Genomic DNA, 6824 nt, shown 5'->3' on the forward strand with positions numbered 1-6824 from the left:
GGACTAACGTCACTATGGTCCATAATGGGATTTCATAGAAGTTTTCAAATACAGAGAGAACTGTTCCATGTACTCCTATGCACCTACCGCCTAAATTCACCACACCACACCATGTCCTACCCTAAGCATGCTATACACATATCACTTCATCTCTAAGTGCATTTAGTGCAGATCCCTCAACAGTGAGGCGCCTCCTCTATAAGCCTAGCCATATTGTTATCATCAGTCCTCCCAAATCCACAATAATGCCTTAAATTCCTATTTACGTTAGTCTCCAAAAGCACTGCAACCTCCCATCCCACGTGGATCCCTGGGCTTACATCCCCTTCAACACGCCAACTGAGAACGTAAAACAAGCAATCTTCTTTACATGAAAAGAAATCAATCCATAAGTACTAAATTTGAAATATTTATGCAAATATTTATATGCATAGACTACCAAGCTGCACTCTTCCTTCACACTCAGAGGGCTTTTCTAGATTCATTCTTAATGAAAACTATTGCAATGGTCAATGAACTGAAAAACTCCTAGTTGATAAAATGGCAAAGCAGTTTCTCCAGCTGTGTCACTGTCAAGTCTGAGAACACAATGTTACTCTTCCTTTCTCCAAAATGGGGCAGAGGTGTCATCTACCATGTTAAAGGTTAAAAAAAATTTGCATCCTTATTAGAAATGTGTGGTCCAAAAATAATATTTGTTATAAATCTTAATCTGAGACTGGGAAGATCGCTCAGTGATTAAGAACTCTTGTTGCTCTAAACCTAAGTTCAGTTCCCAGTACCCACACTGGGCAGCTCACAACTGCCTGTAACTCCAGCTCAAAGGGATCCAATGCCCTCTCCCGGCTTCTGTGTAGCTGTGCACAGGCACACTATGTATGTGCAACTATATACATGCACACATGAAGCACACACACCATATACATAAATAAAATTGAAAAGACATTTTTGCAATGTCATAATCAGGCTGGGCATTGGTGGCTCATGCCTTTAATCCCAACACTCGGGAGGCAGAGGCAGGTGGATCTCTGTGAGTTCAAGGCCAGCCTTGTCTACAAAGCTACACAGAGAAACCCTGTCTCAAAAAAACCCAAAAAACAAAAAAAGCCATAATCAAATATACACTATTCTTATAACTTCACCTGTTCATAGGTGAATGTCAAAGTAATTAAGTAGTTCCTTTCATCCATGTTTGTAAACTTATGCATCAGCTTAAATGACTCCTAAATTATAAATAATAGGCTCTCCCAATCTAGCATGCCATCTAAAGTAACATTTAGCTATACCTTTTAATATTTATTTTTATTTGTGTGCAAGCGTGTGTGTGTGTGTGTGTGTGTGTGTGTGTGTGTGTAAGCTACATGTACCCACAGAGACCAACAACAGACTGCTGGATCTCCTGGAACTGGAGTTAAGGGTAGTTATGAACCACTAAATATGAGTGCTGGGAATCAACCTCAGAGTCTTAATTGATGAGTCATTGATCCTGTCCTAGCTTTATCTTAAATAAGTAGAAGTTATATGCTTCTTAAATGCCTCTAAAGTAAATAATGGGGACAAGAAGGAGAGAAACTTTGACCAATGATTGTAATGCTAATGTTTAACAGGAGAAATAAGGACAGGTGTTCTACACTGCCTGTCATGGGGGAAACCAATTAACAGTATTGTGGTGTCTATTTCAATGAAGAGAGGAAATTGAACACACTCATCATGAAGAAATGATAGAAGGGGAAATGGCGGTGGAGACAACATGCCTAGGATGAGACCTCCTTCTCAGCCTTTCCAAACAAAGAGGATCCCCTGTCTGCCTGGAATCCCAGACCCTGTCCTCCAAAAGGACATGTGCCCAGGCTATGGTCCAGTGACAGTTCCTGCAAAGAGGAGCCTTTCTAGCCTCCCCCAGGACATTAGGTACTGAACGTACTTCATGGGGTGTCAAGCACCTACCTGAGGTTTCTTCATCCTTGGCCTCTGATTCAATGGCTTCTTCTTCCTCCAAATGGGTCAGGAGCATACAGACACGAACAGTAAGATCTGAGTAGGTCATGTTTACAACCAAGAAGTTCTTCAGCTGTCTCACAATGGTCAGGGCTGAAGACTGGCAAAATTCCTCAGGTTTCTTGTCCATCCATGTGTCCAGAAAAGTACAGATGGTCCTGGAGAAGGGGAATTGTAGGAGGAAAACAGAACTCTGCCATTAGCTATGTGACTTATTAGAGGCGCATACAGATGAGGTAATAAAAGGGCAGTTTACCACACCGCTAACCACACCCACTTTAGGCATGACTAAAGACATATACAGATGTAGGCGGTGAACTATGTCACTAGCCAGGCCCACTTTTGGGCATGGCTAGGGGCTTTACGGAGGAAGGTATAAAGGACTGAACAGTGGAAGTCTCGCTCTCTTTTCTGGCTTCCAGTTTGGCGGTGGAAAACTACTCAGCTCATCTGGGTTACTTGTTTGTCTCTTGTGAGTAATTTCTACAATACTTACCTTTACTTTCAGTAAGTGTGCTGTTTATCGTTGCAGCATCATTTGGTGTCAGAAGTTCCGGAACCCGGATCCAGGTGCCCAGAAAGCGGCTGCTCCTCAACCTGACCACCGCTGGCCCCAGCCACACATGGACTCTTCTTTCGCTAAGTTCCCCACCACTTTGCTCGGCACGATTCCCACCGCCGGGAGTCAGCACCTTCTACCTGCTGGTAAGGTTAGGGAAGGACAACAGTGTTAATTGTGTAGAATTTCCCCAACTCTCTCATGGCTACCTACAGTGGGGACTACAAGATAGAATATGTTCAGCCCTTATGCACATGAGTACAGTGAGTGCGACTCTAAGGTCCTTGTGTGCAGGGAAGTCCACACAGCATTTCTCAGGCTCTTAGGGAGGACAACTGACCAAGCTTGCCTGGCATGGGCTGAGATGAGGGTAAGTCTCATATGGGCACCCTAGTCCAAAGGTTTTCCACATCTCCCCACTTGGAAGGACCCTGCCCATGCAATTCTTCTCACCCTGCAGGGAATGCTTAGACATCAGTGTGGGAGCAGAAGGAGTGAGACACCCAAACATTGGCCATCCCTTACTCTTGACACCCAAATGACCCCACTCTGCAGAGGCAAGCAACTTGCTCTTGTTGTAAAGCCCACTTACTTCTTTATTTGATCATCCTCTTCACAAAAAAGGCACAAGTGTGCATACCTAGAGGAGACCAGGAAGGATGTCACATGTAAAGTCCTAAGTCCCTTAACTAAAAGACATCTAGGGGCCAGGCTCATTCCTGGGAAGAAAAGAAAGTATAGTTCTATCTATTCTCAGGATTATTAATTCACCTGCATACAGTAGGTGCTTCAAATATGTTTGTGCAATGGATGAACACAAACATCTCTAAAGAGATATCTCAGGGTGCAGAGGGTCCCTTAAATTATCCTCCACGGGTCTCCAGTAGGGACACATTATGCGTACTCAACTCAGTACTTCAATATGAGTTCTAGGACCTCCTTTACAAATGGGGAAAATGCTTTGACCAAGGCATCAGAAAAATTGAGTCAGGGAAAGAAAGATTCTTCAGTATGCAGGAGACACCCAGATTCATTGAGGGGTCAGCTCTAGACACCTCAGTCCCAAGAGCCAAACGTGAAGGAAGCCTTTCTGACTCTGTGCCCCTAGGTCTTGACAATACTCTAGAAAACAGGCTTAGAGAGAGGCAGGGAGCTTCCCAGAACCAACAGGAGGATTGGAGGTTTCTGGGCTTGGGGTGGGCACTCACCGCTCCAACAGCAGGTCCAGCACCTTCTGGGTGGTGGCAAACCTTTGTTAGATACACAGGAAGGCTGGGACAAAGAAGGGGTCCCCACCCTGCAGGGAAGGCACCAGGTGGTTCACCAGTCTTGCCACCATAACTGCGCTGATGCAGGACTCTCTACAGGGCTCCTCCTGGACCTTTGGGCCAGAGACCTCAACCTGAGGAGAGATCACAGTGGATGGTTTAAACAGGCACAGGCAGGACTGCAATGTTCTGATTGGTTATTATCATTCCAACTTTTCCTGAACCATTACACTGCTAAACACCCAGAGCAAATTTTGGTGAAATTCTGAAATTTCAGAGTGGTGACCTGGTCTTTGCAGTCCAGGGCCTGGCTGCCCTGGGTCAGATTTGTTTCCTTCCTGCCAAATGGCCAGAAGCATTGGAGGCAAGTGTGGACTCAGCGTTTCCAGACACCACCATGGCTTTCACTCTTAATGCAATGCAATGAAATCTTGAAATTTGAAGGCAAATGGATGGAATTATAAGAAACCATGCTGAGTGAGGTAACAGAGTCACAGAAAGACAAGCACGGTATGTACTCATTCATATATGGATATTAGACATAGAACAAAGTGTTACCAGCCTGCAATCCTTACCTCCAGAGAAGCTAGGAAACAAGGAGGACCCTGAGAGAGACATACAGGGTCCCCTGTAGGGGTGAGCCAACAATAATAGTCCACTCCTGTAGAGAGCTGCAAAGTGCTGCACCCTTAAGGTGGTGCTGGCTTCTGCCTCTGCTAGCCTGATAGCAAGTGCTCTCTGTGATAAACAACTCCTTATTTGGTCAAGGCTGGATATCAGGCTTGCTTCCTCGTATGTGGACCTATCTGCTGTCGCCACATGGCTTACCGGGGTTAGCCGCCCAAGGGCCTTTTTAAGCTGTGGGCGGGCACTCCCTGGGGTCAGAAGATTTGTTCAAGGTCCTGAATAAACTGCTTGTGAGAAGGATTCCTGAGTCGCGTCTTCCTTGCTGGTCGAGGTGGTCGTGACACACTCCCAAAGGGGCACGGACAAGGGATGGGCATAGGTGAGGATAAAAGGAAGCGAAAGAAAAAGCACTCTCTCTCTTGGGAGTGGGCCACATTCCCAGAGCTTCTATCCCTGTTTATCCTGTAAAATATATTAGACCTCTTTTTCAGATAGTGTTATTTCCATCTTCATTTTGGTGTCAGGAGTGATTGGAAGCCCATGCCTCTGTGGCCGGTGGCAGCTGGCTCAGGCCTCTGAGGTAAGTGCCACCCTCCCCACCCTCACCTGCATGCCAAAGTGCCCACCGCGCCATGGCTGGACCAAAGAACATCAGCCCTCTACGGTGTGTGCCAAAACTGTGCAGAGCAGCCATCGGGAACTGAAGTGAGTTCTCATCGGCGTTCCAGTTTCTTCCCTTGCCACACCTCTTGCAGAGACCAGAAGACTGAGGCTTTCTGTTGGAAGTATTTCTGGTAGAAGCATTATTTCTAGGAATGCTTTGTCTATAGTTTCTACTCAAATGTCCTATTCTACCACAGTTAAAACATCTAGAGTTTTGATGTCTTTTGAAACTTCTGGAGATTGCTTCCCCAACCCAAGTCTGTATCTTCTCATGGTTAGGCCATTTGTCATCTTCATGCCTCTTTCAACCTTTAGAAATGGTGTCTCCTACCCAGGTTCCTGTCTCTGGATTGTCATACTCAATATTAGTTGTATACAAGACCCATTCCTCCAATGGTGCTAATCTGATCTTTAATGGTCACAGCATCTGTTTGTATTGTGGGTTTGCATTCTCATAAGCCAAAGATTCTGTAAGGATTAACCTAATATTTGGATCAGTCTCATCCTTAAGTAAAACATACACTTGGTTATAGACCAGACTGTAGAAGGAGTTTCTCTGTATCTCACCAGCTGTTCCCAAATAAATGCACAGAGACTTAATATTAATTGTAAATGCTAGGCCAATAGCTAAGGCTTTTTACTAGCTAACTCTTACAACTTACATTAACCCATTTATATTAATCTACATTCTGACATATGGCATTACCTACCTTTTATCTTGCTCCTCTTGTTTCCTCTCCATGCCTGGCTGACAACTCCTCTCACTCTACACTTCGTCTTCCCACTGTCCTTAGTTTGGTTATCCCACCTAACCTTATCCTGTCCAGCTATTGGCCAGTCAGCTTCTTTATTAACCCAATCACAGTGACATATATTCACACAGTGTAAAGGGATATTCCACACCAGACTCTGAAATAAAATAGTAGGCTACAGAAACTTCTGATTCCATTTAAAAATTTCTCCACTGTTGGCATTATACCTGTTCAACATAGGCGTATGAACATGTTACTAACCTATCTTATAACCCTGTCTTAGAGGCCCTGGAAAATGTTGGCAGCTTTCCTGAGACCACCAGGCCTGTTCTGCAGATCTAAAGCCCATGACTCTCTCACTGTCGTGTGCTACATCTGTGTCAGGTTTGGAATCCATTTAAGAATGTGATGTTGGAATCCTGCAGTAGTCTTTGAGATCTGGGCTGTGTACCACATGGGTGTCACAAGTTTCTCTGCCCTTCTGTCCTAGTTCAGTGAGTCACTGTGTTTTCAGCTACAATATATACATTCTTCATTAAACATTCTTTAGGCTCTATAAACCTACACAATCTGTATATACTCCATTTCCTTCCTCAGCCTACCCCAGTTGCTTAACCCTCCTGGTTCCTTAAACACAGAAAGCACATGCCTGCCCCAGGGCCTTTACACTTGCTATCTCTTCTGCCTGGGGTGTCTCTCCATGAGCAATCCACCTGCCTTTCTTGAACAGCTTCTTAAGTTTCAAACTTTGAGTCAATCCCATCCCTCCTAACCATCTTTCCTACTTTGTGTCCTCCCCCAATGCATCATTCAATGTTCGTACTCAATGGTTATTTTGTTTGGCTGTCCTCCGACCCCCAAAATGAGTATAAACTTTATGGGACAAGGATCCTCTCTGCCTGTTTCAAGCACCTAAGAGCACACCTGGAACACAGAAGCAACTAGATACAAGTTGGT

The 6824-nt window shown here is 44.8% G+C and overlaps 1 pseudogene; it reads right to left on the reverse strand.

Annotated features, from left to right (window-relative positions):
- Positions 1–1198: 1198 nt before the first annotated feature.
- On the reverse strand, positions 1199–5857 carry LOC121135687 (annotated as a pseudogene).
- Positions 5858–6824: the final 967 nt, after the last annotated feature.

This window comes from Mesocricetus auratus, unplaced genomic scaffold (assembly GCF_017639785.1).
Source record: "Mesocricetus auratus isolate SY011 unplaced genomic scaffold, BCM_Maur_2.0 Super-Scaffold_100041, whole genome shotgun sequence".
Lineage (NCBI taxonomy): Eukaryota > Metazoa > Chordata > Mammalia > Rodentia > Cricetidae > Mesocricetus > Mesocricetus auratus.